We start from the raw sequence: 22,960 nt of genomic DNA on the forward strand, positions 1-22,960 counted from the left end.
ACAAATCACTGAAACGACCGGGGACAAAATTCGAAATAAATCGGGACAAAATTCGAAATAAGTCGGGAAAAAATAGTACAGTACAACATTCATGGGTTTCATTATAGATATGATATCTGAGCATAAGTTTAATTACGAGTTGAGTTACTGAAGTGTCTGAAATAATTAGAATTAATTAGATATTGCTGAGACTGCCGGGAACCAAATTCAAAATAAATCAGAAGAAAATATAAAAATAGCTAGTACAGCACAGAATTCATGGGTTTCATTATAGATAAGATATCAGAGTATAAGTTTTGCTACAAGTTGACTGTTGAGTTGCTGAAGTGTCTGGAATAATTAGAATTAATTAAAAATAGCTTATTACCGCACACCAAAGCACAGAATTGTAGGTATTAGAGACCTGCCGCGTGAGCCCGACTTTGGGGAAATTCCTCGAAACACTGAAGTAGAAAGCGGATGTAATTACGTCACTAATCACGTCACACACAAGAAGATGGTATGATATTTAACCGGCTAATTAACGGAAAACAGTTGCCTCTGACTTCGGTTCGTGCGTTGCGTTCCCCTAAAGTTAAACTAAAGAACACCAACACCAAGCTGCGAGTGCCACTAAGAGACAGCCAAATCAAATATTAAGGTTGTGTGCCATTCTTGCAGCAAAGACAACTGCTTTTGATTGATGATGTCTAAACGGAATTGATCTCAACGTGTTCCAACACAAAATATTATTGTGATACCAATTATATGGGTACTCCAGGTGCACTCCCGCTGTCGTTGTCGCCAGGATGTTCCGTATCAAGTCCAAGTCCGATAACATTGCCGCCGCGCGCCGTATGCTGTCTGTACAAGTGAAAGTGTGCGAGAATGAGCCGATGCTGGTGGCTTAATCTCGCGCAAGCAAAGGAGGAAAGAGGTGAAGTAGCGCGCAGTCTTCCATCGTGCGCAAGGCACCGGAGGAGAGGGGAGGGAGGCGGAATTTAACTTCGGTGGCCGCTGCTAATGACAAGATCACGCGGGCCTTATCTTGAAAGTGATCTACGATGTGAATAGAGCGCGCCGAGTGCAGACAGCTTCGCGTGCCTGTGTTCTCGCCGCTTAGTTCACGTTGAAGCGAGAGGCAGCACGAAGGCCAATTCGCTCGCTGCTGCTGCCGCAGCAATAAGTGCAATATAGAAGGCTAAGAAAGCATTGAAGGAGCCCTACAAAAGCCTCCAACAGCCAACGCAGAATTTAACGCTGCAAAAAAAAAAAAAAAAAAAAAAAAAAGAAGCTAATTGTGAACAAAGGGCTCAACTTTCCCGGCTTGATCTGCTATTTACGACCGCTCGGGGAAGAGCCCAATAAGTTTGCGTGGAGCAGCCAATATAATTGCGGTGCTAAACACGTGCGCCTCCCAAGATCGGAACGGCTGAACGATGTCGTCTCCTACGTCCTTGAGATGGATTAACGCACGCCGGTTGTGTGAAGCTAGCGAGTTCGAAAACACGTTTCATAAATGGTGCTTACGCAAGCAGCACGATCACGTTGGAGTAGTTCCTGAACATCTGTAGCAGCGTGCATGTAACTAGAAAGAGCTATATGTAGAAACAGTCAGTGAAACACGTTCACCTGTAGATTGGTCGCGTACGAAGCTCTTGCTCTCCGAAGTTCAGAAAACAAATAGCTCCGAATGAGATAAAAAAAATGTTGAAGTACGTTGAATTAAGGTATCGAGGTATATTGACGCATTAAACGAGAAGATCTTTTTTTTCTTCGGAGATTATCGCTGCTAAGAAAAGAAATATCTCAGGTCTAAATGAAAAAAAGTCATGAGTGAATCGCCTTCTATTCGATGCAGTGACGAGTGAACGCTGTTCTTGTTTAGCGACCATTTGAAAGCACAGAGCACACGACCAAGTTGGACGCATTTCTAACCGGGAAACACATCCCTCAATGCAAACTTGAGGTGCTCCAACAGACGCGTCCGACAGAAACCACAGCCTATCGCACACCCCGAACCGAACTGGGATGCTATTCTGGATCGCCATAATGTCAAATTCTGTAACGGCTGATAATTTGAGCCAATCAGAGAGGCCCAGAGGACTACGGCGGCCTCTCTCGATCATTGGCTCAACACGCCGCCATTACCAAATTCCGACAATATGGCCGAACTTTACAACGTCTATAATGGGCACCCCTGGTCCTGAATGAAGGGTTCCTCAAAGTACATTTTCGCACCTGCAAATGGCCTGTTCCGCTGTTGTCTCATAACTGCGTAGCCACGCCACCCGGCTTCGCGTTCACCAGATAATGCGCACGCGTGTTCCGAGCCATTCTTCGCTGTTTTTCGACGCTGCTACGCTTCGCGTTTCTGTGCGAATTGTTCGCCGCGCTGCTCGTTTCAGGAGTTTTCATACGCATGCCTATTTAGTTCCTGAGCGTGTTTTTGCATGAATGCTTCGGTGCCTCGTCGCCGCGCCTCCTCGACACTGCTCCACTTCGCGTTTAGGAGCCAGCATGCGTGCACTCGCGTTCTAAGCTGGGCTCAGCAGCGAACTGACAACGTTGCCCAGCCGTGATTATGTAACGATCTTTCGAATGTTCTTTCGAATTAGCTTCTTTTTTAACATTTTGGAATGTTTTTCTTTTCGCGCTTCGTCGGCAGTCCGAACGGCGCTTCGTCGACGCGTTATCACCAGGACCGACCGGCCGCGAGCGACGGATCATATGAAATGTGCAGGGTCGAGCAAAACGAATGGCTGTGCATTACGCCGGCCTCACTGCTCCTCTCCGCACGTTTTCCGAGCATCCGTCTCTTCCGCGCTCAGTACTACGTGCTCTCCGGCCACATTTTGTTTATGTCGGATCACGCGTCGTCTGCGTTCGGCGTTTACTGCCCCTGGTTTGGCCTTGAACGCCTCGGTTTCCACTATCTCTGAAACCGGTTTGCCCAATATCTGGAACCGGCCCACTGTGCAAGGCAGCAGCCGGCTGCCATAAAGTGGGGAGAAAATGCAAGTAAAGCTTTGCTTCATAATGTATCCGTGTGATCTGTGAGCAACGCAAACGGCTCGCGGTGCTGCGGGAACGATAACACCTCGGCCAGAGGCTACCGTGAAGACGCAGACAGAAGAAGGCGGAAAGAAAATATTTGAACGGAGAAGAAAGAAAGGAGTGGTCTCTGAGCGGGCCATATAACCAAGCTTGCGAAGACCTGAAACTGAAAAGCGCGCGCTGTCTTAAGAAGCGCAACCGACGAGATCTCGTGGCAGCAACGCCTCATGCCGGCGGCCTTCGATCTGCCCAAGTAGCAGCCCCCCGTGGGGCACAAGCGCATTTCCTGCCACAACTGCAGAGTCGATGCATGTGTCGTTGAGGTGACACCAAGTTTTCGCGTGCGCTTGCTGAAGTGTGAGCGAATGATGCCGTCAGAAGCACCAAAGAATGACCGAATTCGGCCGCGGAACATCGGAAAAAATGGCTAACTGTGGAGCTTTTCACGCAAAGCCTCCATAAAGTGAGCCAGACACAACCCTATATTTACCCAACAAGGCACTGAACCGTCAATTAAAAAGTGTTCCCTCTTCGATAAGTTACGGGGAGAATCGCGTGAGCAGAGCGAAGCGTAAGGAAGTGATCAGGATAATGGCCACAGATCGCAGCCCTATAGAAGCGATATAGCTTGACAAAAAAAATATTGATGAAGAACGGCGGGGTTAGCTACTGGTACGTTCTAAAAAATTACGACGAGGATGGGATTCGAACCCACGCGGGCAGAGCCCATTGGATTAGCAGTCCAACGCCTTAACCACTCGGCCACCTCGTCCGGATGTTGTCCATATCACACAGACAGTGCACAATGGATTAGCTGGCAGCGATATTTGTAGAGTACAATGGTCACGCTTCTCGTTCTCCAAGAGACAATTCAACAATCCATCACGACCAAACCGACTGCCGCACGTTGTCACACTGCACGCCCTGCGGATAACATTCGCGTGTGCAGGACGCGCGCAATGCATGCTGGAAAATGCATACGATTCGGCGTAAGCATTACTATAGGGGCTGTTCGCGTTTGATTTGTTATAAAATGCTGTAAGAATCTTGGTGGCACAGTAAATTCCCAGTGAATCAACTTCAAGCTACCTTAGAAAATTGTTCGCTCCACCGAACCAGGTAAACATTTTTTTTCCGTCGCAGGAACAGTTTGTGTGTACCGGGTAAGTGTAATGCGGCACTTCTTCTTTAGGGATTAAATTTTTCGTGGTAGCACCTAGTAGAAACACGGAATAAATTGACATCTTGACATTTTCCGCCGAAGTAAACATATCTAAAGGCGCATGTCGGACGCTTCCCAAAGGCCATGAACATCGCTTCGAGCACGCAGTATAGAAAGGAGCCCGGGGCAGCATCAAATATTCAATACGGGCTCCACGCCGATAATCATTTACACAAATTGCATTCGATGCACAGCCAGCCACGCAAGTGACTAACTGGGTCTGTTAATAACCAAGACAGGGTTAGGCATAAAATCTTCATTGCGAAAATAACAGCGGATGAGAAGTTCATGATGTCGATAACGACAGTGGTAATGATTATAATTATTATTATGATGATGGTGACTGGCGACGACGAGGGCATTATAGAAACTGTGGCGCATACCCCAATGAGGGGAACCGCCAAGAATAGTGTGGGGAAATGAAAGTATACTTACAGTACCTTTAAAGTAAATGTGTTGAACATAAAGAATGAGAGCGCTCAAAATAGTATGATCAAAACGAGAGAGGCGGAAAGAGAACGGAAAAAAATGTCAAACAACAAAATAAAAAATTCAACTAAGACAGGACATATAGGACAGCTTGTTCTTCGTCGTCCTCGTTTGCATCGCGTTGCCGCTCTCGCATTGGATCAGTGCCAATTAGCTATCAGTTCTTTAGTCTATAAAGCATAAAGATGACACTAGTATAGTAGCACATCGTTATATAAAAGATTAAAAAAATATATAGCAGTCATGACAAAAGCGCGTGCTGAGTGTGTTCAGGCGAATGCAAAATCCGAAATATTTAGCGGGCTTATACATCAATACGGACGGAAGACTCGTCACCATCGGAGTAACTCGGATCTGGCTCCCGACAGGATTATTATTTTAATTTCGCAGCCATCCGGGCCTAACTTCGTTTATTAAACAGCGCGGATTTGGAGTGGAGGTTTTGAATCAGCTCCTTCGGTAATGTATAATTTGCATGTTATTCAAGCTCCTCCCCCTGTTATTATCACCGTACTTAAAACACCTCTCTCGCATTTTTATTACCTTCAGCAAGGACCTAGATTATGATAATGATGATGATGATAGGATGACGCCGACGACGAAGACGGCCTCATAGAAACTATGGCGCATACTCAATGAGAGGAACATCTTTCAACATTCTATATATATGTATGTATGTACGTATGTATATGTGTATGTATATATATATATATATATATATATATATATATATATATATATATATATATATATATATATATATATATATATATATTAGACTCGTGTGTGTGTGTGTGTGTGTGTGTGTGTTTTCATACATCAATACGAACAGAAGGCCAGTTGCCCTCAGTGTGACTCAAATCTGGCTCCCGAAAGGTTTACGATTCTTTTGCTCTCATTCTTTGTGTTTCACACATTTACTTTAACGCTACTTTAAGTATCCTTTCATTTCACCGCCCTATTCTTGGCGGTTTCCTCGTTGGGTATGCGCCACAATTTCTATAATGCCGTCTTCGTCGTCGTCTCCCTCATATCATCATCATCGTCATCAGCGTCATGAGCTTCTGATGGAAGGCGTTGTGGACAGGACAAAGCGAAGCGCGTATATAATAACCGCGTAATACAAACACAAACCGCGTTACACCAACCTAATAATAATGTAGCTTATTCAAGTACGTACATTATTCAAACACGTACCCCTGTCCTTATCGCCGTATTTAGTACCCATTTCTCTCGCGTTTTTCCTTTGCGTTCAGCAAGGAGCTACAGAAGTGCATTAACTAGACTCGAGATTTTGAGAAAATCACCCTGTTACACGGTTATTCCATGTACGCCTTGCTTTCTCCTATGCACCGGCTTAAGTTATGTCAATGTGCTGGTACCCATAAAGGTGCCAGCGTCACCAAGACGTTACATGCTGCAAAGCCAGGCGAATGTGCACTTGCCAGAGGGGAGCATCCTCACGTGCTCTACATTGATGTGTTCCAGTTGACACGTGACGTCGCTGTACGTAGCAGCAGGGCCGTTCTTAGAAATTTGATTCGGGAAAGGGGGGGGGGGGGGGTAGAATGGCGCGCATGTTGAAAGATCTCTACTGGCTTATTTTTGTGTGTGAATCAAGCACATCGCGTACGTATAATAAATACAGGGTACTTTTAAATTTGATTCACTTAACTAAGCAAAATAAAATCACGTGTTAAAGTTAGGCTATGGTTAAGGCAAGGAATAAAAGTTTGTATTATAACACCACTGAAACCGGGGATACCGCAGCCTGTATTTCATTAACTAAAGCAAACTGCCTTTGCCGTGCCGTTACCGTGCACTGTGCCTGTGTAGTAGAAGCTGTGAGCAAAAGTTTCCCACAGTCAGCGAAATGTCACATGAGGAAAGTTAGTGTATGAAAAATTTCGGCTTCTTGTGGTCGCTGTGAAGGCATGTATATATTTTAGTATCACGAAAGTTAAAGCGCTTAAGAAATTCAAGGGGTGGGGGGGAGTCAGTAACCCCTCCCCCCTTGTTACGGCCATGCGTAGCAGGCACTCTGGTCCGTTGCATCGCCAAGAAGCAAGAAACAGAAATAGCGGCCCTTTAACTCACTCACCGATGCTTACAACTGTGCTCGTGCCTAGCTCAAAGCACAGTCTTCGATTGGCTTGATTCCGTTGCGAATTCCCTCTGGTTTTGAAATCCTCATTTGGTTCGCGTAGGACCAGACGGAATCCTGAATACCAACCTAAATTGGTTCGACCAGACAAGTTAAAGACAAGCAAATGAACCGCTGGATGCCCGTTAGCGTCTTAATAGTCCTCAGAACAGTCGAGCGAAAAAAAAAAGAAAACTGTGTGGAAAGTGTCAGTCAATAAGCATGCTGGAAACGTAAAGGTTTAGCCACTTAGCGCTGGCTGATTAGTGGCTGTGAGTTCGTTGATGCATTAATAATGCCGCAAACGACCGATGTGTGGCTGAAGGTTGCAGCACTCGCTGTTCACTCGATAATTAAGGGGTTGTGTTGGACATGTTATTTTTTTCTTTTTGCGCCAGTGATTTCTGGTTATAGGAGGTCGGAGTCTCACTATTAAATATTTAGAACTGAAGCAGGTATGCAATCCACTGATTACGTGGTTAGGTGTGGTCCGCGGCAGAAGACGAATTTAGTGAGCTTGGCCAAGGGGACAGAGCGTGTTGCTAGGGTCTCATAATACACATGTAAATCGAACGTCTGCTCACGTTCGTCTGAGAGTTGAAAAAAATTCACCATGAATGTTAGACATAAGATGGTTGAAGACAGGTGCACGCGCACCGTTCACATATCACAGTGCATAGCGCTGCTAACCACACCTGCTCATTTGTGGACGTAAAACGAGGATACAACGTACTACCTGATACGTACGCTGCTTGTTTAAAAAATCTAACGGCGTTCCATACGACACATATAGACACACATTTTTGTGATCATTTCACTGCCCGGTCACGTATTTCGTAATTTCCCTACAATTTGCGTTTCCAATGCGTTGGGGTTCTGGTCTTCACCTGTCAAATTCCTTCCTTATGAACGGTTAAGCCATACTATAGCTATACTGAGGCTAAAGAAAACGTGATCATATTTCGTCCGCTTCTTGTGGCAGCCTACTACACGCTTAATTTCGGAAAAGTGCATCAACTTGCCCCAAAAAATGCAAAGCGATAGCTCCTGCTGTCATCTTTTGGGATCGAAACAGGCGACCGCTATTCATACGGCTTTTATGCAAAGCATACTAGCCGCACAACCACGCTCTTCCTTGCTGCGCCGCGCGCGGCCGCGTAGCTACCATATGACGTCATAACAGCTGCGAAAGCGGAGGCTCAACTCGTGCGCTCGCTTGCGGCCGCGTAGCTACATAGCTGGGTCTCAGCTCGTGCGCTCGCCTGCGGTCGCACAGATGGTTCTGCGGCCTAAGGGCCGATTTACGCTCGAGCCGCCCATCGCCGCAAGCCGCACCGCACGCTTGCGGTCGCGCGAAAAATTGCACGTGTCCAGCACTTGTGCACAAATTACCATTTACACTGTGAGCACCAGTGTATACCTTACACACTGTAAACCGAAATTTGTGCACAAGTGTTTGATACGTGCAATCTTTCGCGCGACCGCACGCGTGCGGTGCGGTTTGCGGCGATGGGCGGCTCGAGCGTAAATCGGCCCTAACCAGCCTAACTCCCGCTCCTCCCGCTAGGGCACTGACGTCACAACAGCTGCAAGCCGGGCTCAACTCTTGCGCTCGCCTGCGGTCGCACAGCCGGTGCTGCGGCCTAACTCCCGTTCCTCCCGCTAGGGCACTGCCGTCATAACAGCTGTATAAAAGAGCGGCGCGCTCTCGTCGAGGCCAGTTGTATAGCGCGATGGCGGGAAAGGGAAGGGCCGCTCGTCAGACCGCAAAGCGCAAGTTACAAAGAGCCACGGAAACGGCCGAAGAACGAGAAGTTCGGCTTGCCAAGCGACGTGCACAGTACGCGGCTAAACAGCAACGTTCCTCCACAGAGTCCGAGGTAAAGGATGAAGTTGCGAGTGTATCTGGGAGTACTTCTACTCTAGTATGCTTCGCATCCTGGGCTTAACCTTAGCTAAGCCACAGCCATTTTTAAATGCCTTTTTTCATAAAATTATTTCTTGCTATAGGCGGATTCTGCACTTACTAAACTGTTCCCACCTAAGAGCGACCGGAATGATAGTTCGAAAATCGCCGCAGCGACGGTGAACGTCTTACGTAGGCACCGCTCTCGTTAGAGAACCTTTGCGAATGCTTTCATATATACTCTGGTTGCTTCTATTAACGTATTGTCCTACTGACGCCCACAAGAGCTGGATTACAGCGAAAAAAGAATCGTGCAGCTTTCCGGCACCAGGAAGCCAACTGATGCTAATGCACCGAATTACACCTTCGCTGCATGTTTTCCGCATCCGCATCTTCCAGTTATAGTGTGAAATTTTCTTTTCTGGAACGAGCACATTTCACGTGACGGCTTTTCTCCAGCCAATTTGGCATCTTTTAAATGTTGCGGCAGTCACATTCGAATATCGTGCAGGAAGTAATGACGGCGGGAACAATCTTCTCAGTCTCTCGCATCTTCGAGTCCCAAGGAAGTTTCGTGACAGGTTATGTTCAGACAAAGAATGCCGTTGCATTCTCCGATCACTTCGAAGTAAACACTCCTCAACTTCGACGTTGGTGAAAACACGCCTCCCTTCCGTTTCCGGGAACGCCTACAGCGGCAGAGAGCAAACAAGGCAATCAAGTAGTCGTCGGGTCACTTCCGAGAAGCGAGCGAGAACCATAGGAGTCGCAGATCTTGGGTCAACAGGGCTTTGCTCTTTGCGCCAGCACTGGCGTGGCACTGTCGGCGACAGGCTGTTCCAACCGCTGCTCACACACGCAGTAGACACGGCGTCGAGCAAAAACTGGAGCAGCAAGGGAAAAATGAGTGTATTGAGAAATGAAAATAAACAACGGAGGTTCTGCTGCGGCGACGGCACTCGTTGCCGAAATCAGCCCACCTTCGCGCACCGCGCGCAGGTGCCAAATGTGACGCGGTGCGTGGGCAGTCGGCCGGCACGTGCCTGTCTCCCTCTCCTCCTCAGCCTCCTCCGCTTCCTCTGACTTACCGGGAGGGCTTTGCCCTGGGGCGCTGTTTGGCATGCCTTCGATCATCTTTCTCTTGCGTGCGAAGAGAAAAGAAGAAAAGGAAATACTCATTATCCTTGGCCGCTCTTACGATAGTGGCCTCCGGTGTCCTCGAAGCAAGAGTTTCCCTCGAAAATTATGGAAACCGCCTCCCAGGTGAGTGCGGAAAGAAAGAAGGAATAAAAAATGAAAGAAAGAAAGAAAGAAAGAAAGAAAGAAAGAAAGAAAGAAAGAAAGAAAGAAAGAAAGAAAAAGAAAGAAGTAGGAAGGAAAGAAAGAAAGAAGTAGGAAAGCCACGATGAGTAACTCGTGCCACCTAAAGGCTGCAACCTCTCTTGTATCAAGTAAATAAAAAAAAAGGAAGAGGGAAGAACAATAATATACTGTTGACTTCCGTCGACTTTCTATGAGGTCACTGCGGAAATAAGCCTCTGTTTTCTATCTTTGCTCCATTTTTGTCATCAGAGGTGGCGCCCCTGCAGAACTGGCAGACCAACGTTTTCCTGGTTTTACGTTGGCGGATGACTTTGTTGTCATTGCGGAAAGTCACGTGAATATATATATATATATATATATATATATATATATATATATGAGGCTTCGTGAGATATTTGCGAAAAAGAAAGCCAAAGCTGCGGTATTTTAAGTTCAGTGAAAAGACGTTAGTCCTCCTGGAAAGTGAGATATACAGAAATGGCGCCAGCATGCATTATCATACCAGTAATAAGCTAGTCACAACCCCGGTAAATGGAATACAATATAATATAAAAAACTACGTTAATAATTACGTCAGAAAGCCCGAACAAGCACTCAAAGATATAGATAAATGAAACGCGGCCAGAACGAAAGAGAGAGCGGTAAGGTGACGCCAAAAGTATGAGGCAGCGAGCGCATGGCGTGTTGAAAAATATTGTGGTTTCTGGTCTTACGTTTGTGAACTCGGTGATGTGTTGAAAATCTGAAGTTTAATAGGAAATGCAGGATATCCACAGCGCTTCTGGACGATTAGTTGTCAATGAGCGTTGAAAATTCCCAAATGAATCAGTACTTGGGACACATGAGTGGGCTGGGCGAAAAAAAAAATGGCACGGCGCCATAAAGGTTTCTTCAGCAGTACGGAGCGTTACTACATCGCTTGAATGCTAATCCTATTAACATCGACGGTCGTAGTGAGACGGGTGCCACCGGAATTTTACAGCAACTGGCTTTTGCAGTTGCGCAAGCTTCGTGCACAGGCGATATTGCGGTGCCAGCGCCGGCCGAAGACCCGTGTACAACACGATACGAGCTCTACCTGAAACCTAATAGCCGACAAGGGAAGCGGCTATGGGCGCGTGATGCAAGAGGGGCTTGCTGTCGCCGAGCATGAGCAGGCGAAAAATAAGAGAAGGTTAGACAGCAACCACAATTAAAAAAAAAAACGATAGGACGGTTCCAACGTGAAATGAGAGTACAGGGTCCCCACTCCGCTGAAAGACGGAGCCGGGAGTGTTAAATCAACAATCCTACTGTCGTGATGCGGGTGTGCCAAGGATGTATTTACACACGCCGGAGTGGAGAGGTTTCACCTTTATATTTTGCGCTTTGATTTCGCTAGAGACAGATGTTTATGCGCAAACGTCCGCGCACAAGCTTCCTTCTTTTCTTCATTTCCTCCTTTCTTGAACTCGGAGAGACTTTACAACTGTCGCAGAACCTTGACTGTTACCCGGATCTCTCCTTCACTTAAAGAATGCTAACGGCCCCCAAGATTGAGCATAGTGCCAATTTGTTTCTATAGGTTACTGGCTTTAATATAACTTAATGCGATCAGGTTTCAAGGCTGGGTACTCTGATTAATCACTTCTGTGTAGGTGACCTTTTCCAGACGAAAAGCATGGGCTCAATAAATGAAGGCGGCGACTCTATCTGCCGACAAGAAAGAGCAATTGATATGATTTTGGTAGGTCTGTTCCAGCTGCACGATTTCTTCATCCGTCTTGTCTCACAAGTGGAGCCGTTTCTCTAATTAAGTCGAAGTGCGCACATACTGCTCAAATGGTAGATGTGTTCACGCAGCAGCCGAAGCAGCAATGTTTTAGCTTGTGTTTAAAGAGTGAAGGTGACATTTTCTTTTATTATTACTTATAATTTCCAGCCCTTTAATGTGCAAACACAGTCCCACATCTAGGGATAGTGAAGCCAATTGTTCACTTTTATGTCGAGCCTTGAAGAGTAAGTTCGTAGAAACAGACACTTCAATAACGTTAGCGGGGGAAAAACGAGGACTTTGATGTTCCGACGATGACGCAGTTCGTGCCTCAGGAACTGCGGAAATCAGTTTTCCGCCTCAGTAGTACTGGCACTGGGCCTACGACGCATGGGTGAGAGTGAGCGCCGACGAGGGGAAGGTGAGCGACGAGTATTGTAGAGCTGTGACTGCGGTGCTGGTATGTCATCAGCAGCGTAGACTTCCGGTGGTGGTCGTGAAGGCATACGGAAAGGTCGGAAGCCGGAGCTGGGTGGTCGCGCGGTGCCCACGAAGGCCGGCAAGCGCCGGCGGCAGAAGCGCGCTACATGTCCCGGTGTACCGCAGGCATAGCATATTGGGCGGTTGTCAGGAGTGCGCCAAGGATTTGTACCTTGCTGCTGTGCGCTGAAAAAGGCAGCGACCTGCTGGCGAGGCGAGGGCGGATGAGAGAACACCGGCTGCAGAGGCGCTGAAGGCGGAGGTGAGAATCCCGGCAGACGAGGCGCCCGTGCAGCGGCTTCAGCATACGTCAGAGGCGCGGCCACAGGAGCCGGCTGACACGGAGGTGGAAGAGCTTCGGTCACTTGCTCTTGAATTACCTGTCGGATCGCTGGAGCCAAATATTGAGAAGGCTTCTCCGTGGTCGGCAAAATCGAGAGCTGTCGCGCGACCTCCTCGCGCACAAATTCCTTTATTTGCGTCAGCAAATTTGTGTGGTTGTCGCCAAGAACCAATGCTGCTAACGAATCTTCCGTAGGCGGTGGGCGCCGAGCTAAGATGCGTTGTTTCCGTAGCTCGTCAAAACTTTGGCACAAGTTGATAACTTCGCCCACGGTACGCGGATCCTTCGCTAGCAACATTTGAAATGCGTCCTCATCAATGCCTTTCATAATGTGTTTTATCTTGTCCTGTTCCGCCATTGACGGATTCACGCGCTTACACAGGTCAATGACATCTTCGATGTAACTTGTGAACGTTTCACCGTGATGTTGCGCGCGCCCCCGTAAGCGTTGTTCTGCGCGAAGCTTGCGCACAGCGGGGCGCCCGAACACTTCTGTGAAACTTGTCTTGAATCTGCTCCACGTTGTGAAATCGTGTTCGTGGTTTCGGAACCAGAGGTTCGCGACGCCGGTTAAGTAAAACAGCACATCGTGCAACTTCGTGATGTCGTCCCACTTGTTATGCTGGCTCACCCTTTCGTAAGATGACAACCAATCCTCCACGTCATGATCATCGGTGCCGCTAAAGATGGCAGGATCACGCTGGCGCAATGCACCGGAAACGATGATCGTCGGAGGCTGTGGTGCATCTTCCTGGGTGGTTTCGTCAGGCATGGTCGCAGCAGTCGGTAGCGTCCGGCTTCGGAGTTCCAGTTTTCGAGGTTACCCAGCACCTCCACCAAATGAAATGGGGTTTATTGTAGCTCGTTCGAGGGATCGCAGGTAGCTCTAGATCACGAGTCCTAGCGCTTCGCCTCAGCAACCCGCGCTCGTGTCTCGCGCCGCAGCGGTGGCAGTCCGCACAGTGCCACATGCATATTACCCACTACAAAACAAAGAAATGTTTTTTTTTAGTTAGAGCTTTATTGTGTTAATTATTAAACTAGTAATTGCTTTGCTAAACTATCCACAGTTCAAACATTACTACAACATATCAATAACGTAACTATGGGGTATGTATTGCATTTTCCGCGCTTCAGTCGGCATTTTGAAGCATCCAACTCAGCGTAGCGTGTTAGATACATGGGGCATTACAGAGTTAATTAATGCGACATTATATTGATTGGGGGAGGCGGATGCCCCAAACCATAAGAAGCTGTACAGTCTAATTGGAACTCGTGAATTCTATTTGCCCTGAGAGACCAATTCCACACGCGGTTCAGGTGGAACTTGTCTGCTCACATTATGCGTCCTAGTGCTGCAAGCTCCAACTTGCAGCTTATCACGAATTTTGAAGATAAATTTAGGAAGCGCGGCTGTAGTGAAGACACAGGGCCTCACAATTCATTGTTACAGGCAATGTCAAGAACGAAGTTGAATTAGATGCTCTTTTTATTTATTTAATATTACCCCCAGCGCCATTCTTGGCCTCATTGCGGGGGCACAAATCATCATAAAATGAATCAACAGTATTGCGGCCCATCACATATGCTGGCAACTTATTCCGCTGGGCCATGATCCCCGGAAAGAAATGAATACTTAAAGTTATCTGTCCCGGAGGGATGCATCTAAGTCGATATCCACTAAGACAAGGCCAAGTTAATGTAATGTTATCACAACCACCTGGCAAAGTAGCTGCAATGACCTAGGGCAGAAATAGTCAAACTTTCCACTCATATAAGCGCAGTTTGTAATTGGCCAGCAACATTCTTTAGTACTACATTTGGGTTATCGCCGTCAGCTGGTAGTTATTCTTACCAGTGGATGCAAGCGCGAGAACAGCTTTGTGTATATACATGCCCTGTTTGTATGTATGTGTATGTGTGGTTTTCTTCTGTCTACATGCTTGCCTCTTCACACGTTTCTCGTTTCGTGGCAGCAACCTTCGGCTACGCTCTTTGTGGAAAAGCCGCACCGTCCACGCCATGTGCGAACTGTAAATGTATGAGTTTCTGAGCGCGGCGTTTTCACTGGCTCGCCGAGCGGGCGCGATCGATGCCTTGGCTGGATACTGCGGCAGGTGCCCTCCGTAGTTGGGGCCAGGTCGTGTCACGTTCTTCCTCGCGACGGAAGAGCAACATCAGCGTCTTAAGCCGGTCTTACGTGGGCAAACTACGTCTGGGAAGCTGGTAGGAAGGATATTAAGTCAGCTAGAGCTATGAAGGAACGTCGATGGAGCGAAAGAGCAGTCTCTTCCCCTCTAATGCCGGCCATACCAATTTCAAATGCTGCTGCTTCCGACGCGTACACGTGACAGCCTGTTTAGTCGACCTCATCAATTTCAGTTGATGGATGGCACCCGGCGCTGTTGTCAGTTGGGTGTCCATGGCATTCTGCTCCTGAAAGCAAGGCCGCGGGTTCGATTACTAATGCAAAAAAGACTTGTGTGATTAAATTTAGGTGCGCGTTAAAGAATGCCAGGTGGTTTAAATTAATCCTGAGCCCCCCCCCCCCCTCCCCCCCTGCTGCGTCTCTCATAACCTGTATGCTTCTTTGGTACATAAAGCATCCTTGGTTCGATTGTTTGTTCTATAAGTTAAGTTTGGGTGGCCAAGTCGAAGGGCAACAGCGCTAAGCAACTGTGTTTCTCTTTGTTCTGCGTCGGGGCACTCTACGCCAACAACTGGAAGCGTGCTATATTGCTCATAACTCTTCGTGAAAACTCTTCCCCTACTCCCTTCCCCCAGCGTAGAGTAGCCAACCAGACTCTTGACTGGTTAACATCCCGGCCTTCCTTATATCCCTCTCTTTCTCTCTCTCTTCGTGAAAACACCAATCTCAGCTCGATATCCCTTCATGAAGCCCTGGTTGCTGGACTGCATGATTTGACTGGACGCCGGCAACACGATAGCAGCCGAGTGATCTGCTACCTTCGTCTGTGAATAATCAATGGCACTAACCTCCCTGCCCGTACGCAATACATGCGAGCTACTCGTCAAATATTATGCAATAGCATGCGCATGGCCTATTATTGCCACATGTGCGGCCATTCGGGTAAAATTTACACCATAGATTTTCGCGTTTCTGTGAACTGATGGCATGGCAACGCGCACCGGCGAAAAGTCACCGACTAATGCATTATGATCTGATTATGTGCAGCATGGGACAAGGAGTTCAGGGACACCGTGCTAGGCGAAAAAAGATTTTGTGGCCTTTGCGCACAATTTTAAGTTAATGGTGGGGTGCGCTTTGACGCTCACACGCCGTGCTTCAATCAATAAAACTATGTTGTTGTTGTTGTTGTTAACACGTGCGCTCCAACTCCCCGACTGTGCAGATGGCTTGCATTCTAAAGTGTGAAGTTGAATGCTATTCCTTGGCAGAGCATAGGCGTTTCGTGTCGTGTTTTCCTAAACATATTTTTAAAATTGCCCATACACATGCCTACGACACACGAGAACTATCGTCATCAATTCTTGGGGTCTTCTGGCCTACTTGGCTGATTATTGCATGCTGCCTAAGATTTTCGATACAATGCAAAGGGAAGACGCGACCCATGTCTCATATTTCTGCGTTCTTTTTTTCTTTTTTTGCAGCAGCAGCAGCTGCCCCAAGATGTATCCAGCAATCAATCATTTGCGAAATATTGGTCTTACGTATCTTTTCCTGACGCTTTAGTATATTAATCCGCCACCCGCCGTTAAGCGTGTATCCGCGTGATCGTCCAAGGTTGACTGTAACCAAGACAACTAACGCTCAGCTACAATAAAAGCCCTCAGTTCCAACCCAACACTGCGAGGCGAAGCTGCCGCGCGTACCTTGTTAAGCCAAATCTTCCTGTAACCTAATCGACTATTGGCTCACTTTTGTTTTTATCCTCTGTGTCCAGCCACTGATGTCCCGAGTTAATCGCTGGCTTTGTCGTCTTCTGGCAGTCTCACTTGTCACCGAACTGCGCACTCCGGCGTCGACAGTTACGTCTGCAATTAAGGATCGACTTTCTTACCACTGTCAGTATTGCTGTGAGCCTTGACCCTTATAATCCTTGTAATCAAGCAGATTGCTGTTGGATTCCTGGAAACTGTCCCAGTTCTGTTGCAACTGCTGGTCGTTAGTTCCGGAGTAATCTGAGCCGGTGTTTTTCGGACTGCTGGGCACGTTGGGGGCGTCAGTAAACACCGGCGTCTGCCTTTCACTATCGCTGATAGCTTTCATTTATTAAAGAAAAGAGCGCAATCAAAGTAAATATGAATGCACACTACATGCATTTTACGCTTATACGCGAAGTCTCTACTCTCTTTTATTGCCACGTTTCACTTCATCATGTCTGCGGTCCCTTAAAACACTGCTTGTCATGACCACCGCTTAAAACACAGGAAATCCAGCATAGAATGATGGAAATCTGGGTTTATTTGGCACTTATTCATAATGTAAGGACAGCGTGAAAATGGCAGTGTTTGTTTCATTGCGAGCCATCCATTTTCTCTTTTTTTTCGCGCTTTTTTATATTATGTATATCCGGAATGAGTTTATTGATCGTCGCTCGCATTTTAAACCGAAACTCATGTTAATTTACTTTCTTTTTTCACTACAAGTTCCTCGCGTTATTTCCTTTTCTGTTAGCAAGCACCGGATGCCATTGATGCTCTCTTCATTGGGGTGTTGCTGGCAAGGGTAAAAGAAAAAAGAAAGCCGTTCAGTCAACGAGCTAGAGGAGGTCCAGATAACGGCTACACGCACCTGCTTAAGTTGCGCATGTAAACTGTCTGAGTAAAGTAGTGGGCTCGAGTCCCATGGTTCCCATGCTCGACTCACTGGTGGATCAAGAGGAAATAGGGAACGGGGATGGGCGGAGGGACTTTCCCTTAAAGACATGCCAGTAAAGCAGCGCTGGTAGCACCGAGCGTGCAGCATGCTTACCCACACACCCGTTTGGTTATCTGTGTGCCTTGATTAAACCTCGCCAACAACCCCCCCCCCCCCTTTGCCACTAGGCTATTCTGGATCCATCGCTGACACTACAGGTAGAGAAATTGACTAGCGTTGACAATCGCCTTACAGAGGTTATAGGCCGAACGTCCTCTCCCACGTGGATCCGGTCATAAACCAAGATACGTCCACAATAGCTGCAAAGAGATCTCGCTTTGAGCCTCGTCAGGCCTCATTTCCGCACAGATCGTTGTCCCGACAAGGCCAAGAGAGGGATGCTCGGGATACTTCGGGGGAACTTGGGACAGCTTCGAAATAATCAGCAAGTATGGCAAAGAGAATATCGTGGAAGTTCTTTCGTTGCTTTGTTGATTCGTGTGTCTAAACGTCAAACGCCAGTTGGGCAGCGTTAGCGAGGCTTCAGCTGAACTGTTTGTGTTTCGTGATTCTCTGAGGCTGTCGTTGACATCACCAACTGACTCTCAATAATTGCTATCGCATAAGCAAAAATAGTCTTCGCTATGTTGTTTAGCCGTTTCCAGCTCCCGTTCTCTACACCTCCTCGTCGACTAATAAGAAACGCGCGCCAAGAGATCGCCAGTGGCCCATATACTATACTCGCGGTCAACTTTCTGTGGCAATGAAGGGAAAGCTACGGGCGCGTGGCTGCTGCACATGTGTAACGGCGCCAAGCAGTCCGCCAGCGTATGACAGTGCTTTTGGTTGCTCGAAACAGACGCTGAATCGACGCAGCTTCACGTGCGACGGTTTCGCGTTTGCCCAGACGCGGAAGGGAAAAGCCGCAAAATAAGCAATCGTCTACATTCAGTGGAGTGTTTTATCTTATTTAACTGCTGCTAATAACGTGTTCATGTTTTCTCTCCCCAGCTTAAACTAACGTGGATGAAAACACGGGACTCCCTTCAGAAGCGCATCTCACTTGTGCGCGCTTTGCGTCCGTAGCTTTCCCTTCACTGCCACAGGCGGTGAGTCTCACCGTGCGCATCCTGCGGAAACGCACGCGCATCCGCGCACACGAGGGCAGTGCGCGGAGTTGTTTTCGCCGAGCGCATCCTTCTGGATCCCAGAAAAATTCCCGTGAGGAAACGATCGCGACTCGGCTGCTGCGAAGAGGCCTCCAGCTTTTCACACGTCCTGCGCACGCGCGCACTGTCGTCGCTTTACGAGCAGCAGGCGCGTCCTCCCAAGCGCACATATATTGTGTATAGGGAGCCTTCATAACACGTTTTCGCACTAGAAATATTCTATAGCGTGTATAGTTGTGCGCAGCGCGCCCGCTCGAGAGCTCAGCCATGGTGGAAAACGAGATTACCCAGCCATTCGGCATGTTACAGCTTTGGAATACGTTTTTATGTCGCTCAGACTTTGTAGTTTCCGCGACTGACTTCTGTGTAAGCACCGGCAGCGGTGCATAGTTAACCTGTGGCATTAGTTACTTAACTTTCTCGAAGATTTGGCCTGCCGTGGGAAGTACGGGCTAAAAGGAGGGTGTTGGAGGTGATTTGCGCCCCGCTATAATCGTCTCACATACAAAACTTCCTTCTGTAAGAATGACATTCATGTTCAGTGTTGTGTTAACGTACACATCGCGCGTGGACACGTCATCTGGGCAGCGCTTATACGTAAGGCTTGTTTCAGTCTTTAAGAGCCCACGAAACTATGGTGTCATCCTCTATGAAACCGTGTGCAGACCTCTAGAGCACGAACGAGCTTCGCTATCGCAGCTAGATAGGGAGGGACAAGTTGTAAATTAACCCAGCCGCTCTACACAGCAGAGAAAACCGTTTCCCATCATCAACCACTCATTTTACTTGTACCATCTGCCTGTTCCGTTGCTCAGTTCAACAGAGTTTCAACTGAGTTCAACGGTCTATGGCTAGAATATGGAAAAAAATATGTTCGCGAGCAACCCTCCCCCCCCCCCCCCTCTTCTAGATGTTGACAAAAAGAAATCATCATGTGGACCTTTCCTGGTGGTAGCGCAGAAAGGGTCCAAGCTCAATGGCGCACGCCTTTGTGGTCTAGGGCACCTGTAACGCGCCCTTGAACTCTTTTCACACGTGGGACCCAAAGATGACCGAGGCATACGGGTAAGAACAGATGTTTTTGAAAAAAAAAAACGTTTAGTGCAACTTTCTCAAAAAGGACTTTAAAAAGTTCTCGGCGCCAACCGCGCAAACGCGCTAGTGTCATTGCTCGCGCGTCTGTCGTCGTCTTCTTCCGCAGCTGGCTCTGTTGTGCAAAAAAACTATAATCAACAGCAATGGCTCGAACGTCGTCGTCTTCCACAGCTGGCTCTGTTGCCACTCATCATTCGAGTGTAGAATTTCACTTCTATCGTCGCAAATGGGGAAGCCGTGTTTACGGGGAATACGCCATTGCTGAAGGAGGTATGAGTCATTTATTATCTTACGTGACGGACACATTTAATAACGGAGGTGATACGCGAATGTGTGTGCGTACCTATATCACCACGACGACCACAGATTAGGACAATAAATGTATTCGTACCGTTGTTCAACTTTCTGGGTCACCTCTGTGTCGTGCGTTAAGCAGCTTCCTAGTCATACACCTTCGCAGAGTGGAACGGCTCTAAATTTTTTCACAATGCTTTTTCTTGAAAATAACAGCTAATAATTGACAGACCTCCGTCTATAATACCGGTGTCACACGTACACTTCTGATCGCCATCGAGGCTGAGCCGGATCCAATTTCTCGATCGCGATCAACAGTGGTCGCTGCTACACGGTCCAACGACTGGATCGAATTATTATCGTCTGCTGATCCTCAGAAACTCTCAGAACTGCATAATCTATTAACTATAAATTCATATTAGCAAAATATGGTTAAATTTGGGCAATTCAATTTTACGGCTTATTATTGCTGGGTAAAAGATTTTTAAACGTTTTTTTTTTTTTTATTGAGGTGGCTTCACTACTTGTTTTAGCGTTGTCAGAATACTGCGCTAGAGGGCGCAGACTTCAGCTTGCGATCGCGATTAAGGGGCTGATCGCCATTCTCGGATCGTCCAGATCCGGATTTGAAAGGATCGCGATTGTATGACCATGTAGCAACACCCGATCCGGATCAAGCTCGATCCAGATCGGCCCGATCGCGATCAGAAGTGTACGTGTGACACCGGTATAATATTATGTTTTCTAATACGGCTGATGTGCCTCTGTCTTTAAGGACTACTGTTGCTTTTGCCGTTTTGTGCGATCACAGGCCCAGAATAGCAGGTGAGAAGTCGACCAGTCAGACTGAAAGATCTGCGGACTCGGGTGATTCCTCTGACACTGAACTCTCTCAGCAGTCAGCAGACACTACCGTCTTCTCGAGAATGACTCTGCTATAAGCTCACAGTATTGCTAGCTACGTCCTATAAAATACATGCACAGAGAATGATGTCTGTCTGTCAGCACGCTGGACGTCAGCAATCTAAACTTCTGCGTCAAGCGCTAAACTTCCCGCATTTTGGCGCGTGTTGCGTGAGAGGACAGTTGGCGCGCCTTGCTCCGAGAGAGAGAGAGAGAAAGGAGAGGGAGGTTAATCAGAAGGACGTCCGGTTTGCTGCCCTGCGCGGGTGAGGGAATGATTAATACAAGAAATGAGAAAGGCAGGGATAGCTCTCTCACACAGTAGTAGATGTAGGGTGGCTACAAGCGTCTTTTCGGGTCCTTGTGATTTTCGAAAAGTCATGAGAGCCTGCGTAGCCAATTTGCAGTGGCTATGGTTATGTAAAGTGCGAGAAATGCAGTGGCGGTGATGGAAGCTTTTATCTCTTTCTTTTTCTCTTCTTTCCTTCTCTTACAGCGAGCGTGAATTGAGCTGTAGGCGGCATGACATGCAATGTAGCTATTTGAGACGCACGTACTGTCGGTTTAGATGACTGGCGGAGCGCTTGAGAAGCACACCGATACTCGAGCGGTCGGCCACGGCAGCTGCGGAGTGGTCGCGAAGGCTTCGCTTACACCGATTCCCACAATGCGTGGGATCTGCACGAGTAACTTGAATTCGACTGACCTCAAAAAAAAGTTAGGCAGGCTTCAATTATGCTGCACATTCCGTATGCGTGCCGTAAACGCTTTAATTAAGAACATTATTCGCGTTATCTCTTTAAATAGCTAATTGATAAACGTGGCTTATCAGGTCAGTTATGTTTGGCTGCGCATGTACGTAGCCCTCGCTTCAAGGACCGACGTGGGGTTTGTTGGTTGGTAAAAACTTTTATTGAGTGTCCTGCAGATTGATGACTCGCGCTGAGGTCTCCCACGTCGGAACGTCCAGGCCTTGCCTATTCGTCACTTCGCGGGACTTCTGGATGGCCCAGGTTTGGTCAGCGAGCGTGGAGCTGTGCAGGGCATCGGCCCACCTCGCTCAGAGAACATCGGGATTAATGTCTTTAGTCTTTGCCTCACCTATACCAAGCACAGATTTTTTTTTTAAATTTCACACAGGCTCGAAAAAGAGTGCACCCTGCATCTAAAACAAACAACTGGGCCTACCTGTGCCACCATTCACCTTTACCGCTTTGTTCGGCAGGCGAAGAGGCAGGAGAAATGGAACGCTTCCTTTGTCGTACCCACGCTACAGTGTTGAAAGGGGAGATGCTTGAGAAAGTAAGAGAGCCCTTCCACGCGCTCGCGTGACCCACGTGCAACAGCCTAATATAGGTCACAAGGACGCGTCACGTCTGTTCCTTCTCTTCCTGATTGATGTTGGTTTATTTACCGTTTGGTCACGTGCCTCGGCGACGATGCAAGAGACGCCCAGACGGAAAAAGCGTCAAAGTAAATTTTCCGAGCTAAACACGCCGGCCGCCATCTCCACCACCAGTGCACTGCCACCAACGGACTTTGGTCTCTCATAGATGCGTGCGGTGCTTGAGTAATGAAGCGCAAGCCCGTATTGTGACTTTCACTGCGGAATGTGTTCTCGATTAAAAATACTGTCTATATACAAGCCAAACTTCTTTGATGCTGCACAGGATATAAAAAATGCATTGCATATGGACATGGATGCGTGAGGAAAACGGATCGGCGATATAAATAGAAGCGCAACAATGATCATTTCTCTCTTCTTTTATGGGTATAAGGTCAGATCTCGAAAACAACCTTTGAGCTGAGCACATGTTAGCTGCGCTGCGTAGATCTACTTAGCTGCGCGACGGGCTTCGAATACGAAACGCGTGGTCGTAAAGACGTTCCGCGGTTAGCACATCATACGGTGCGTGTTCCCAAATAAGACAATACAATGAAATATTAAGCCGAAGCTACGG

At 47.6% G+C, this 22,960-nt stretch overlaps 1 non-coding gene across 1 annotated transcript; it reads right to left on the reverse strand.

The window, feature by feature from the left end:
• Nucleotides 1–3,726: 3,726 nt before the first annotated feature.
• TRNAS-GCU (transfer RNA serine (anticodon GCU)) lies at nucleotides 3,727–3,808 on the reverse strand. The gene has a single exon. It is a non-coding gene; the product is annotated as a tRNA-Ser (tRNA).
• Nucleotides 3,809–22,960: the final 19,152 nt, after the last annotated feature.

This window comes from Dermacentor andersoni, chromosome 2, assembly GCF_023375885.2.
Source record: "Dermacentor andersoni chromosome 2, qqDerAnde1_hic_scaffold, whole genome shotgun sequence".
Lineage (NCBI taxonomy): Eukaryota > Metazoa > Arthropoda > Arachnida > Ixodida > Ixodidae > Dermacentor > Dermacentor andersoni.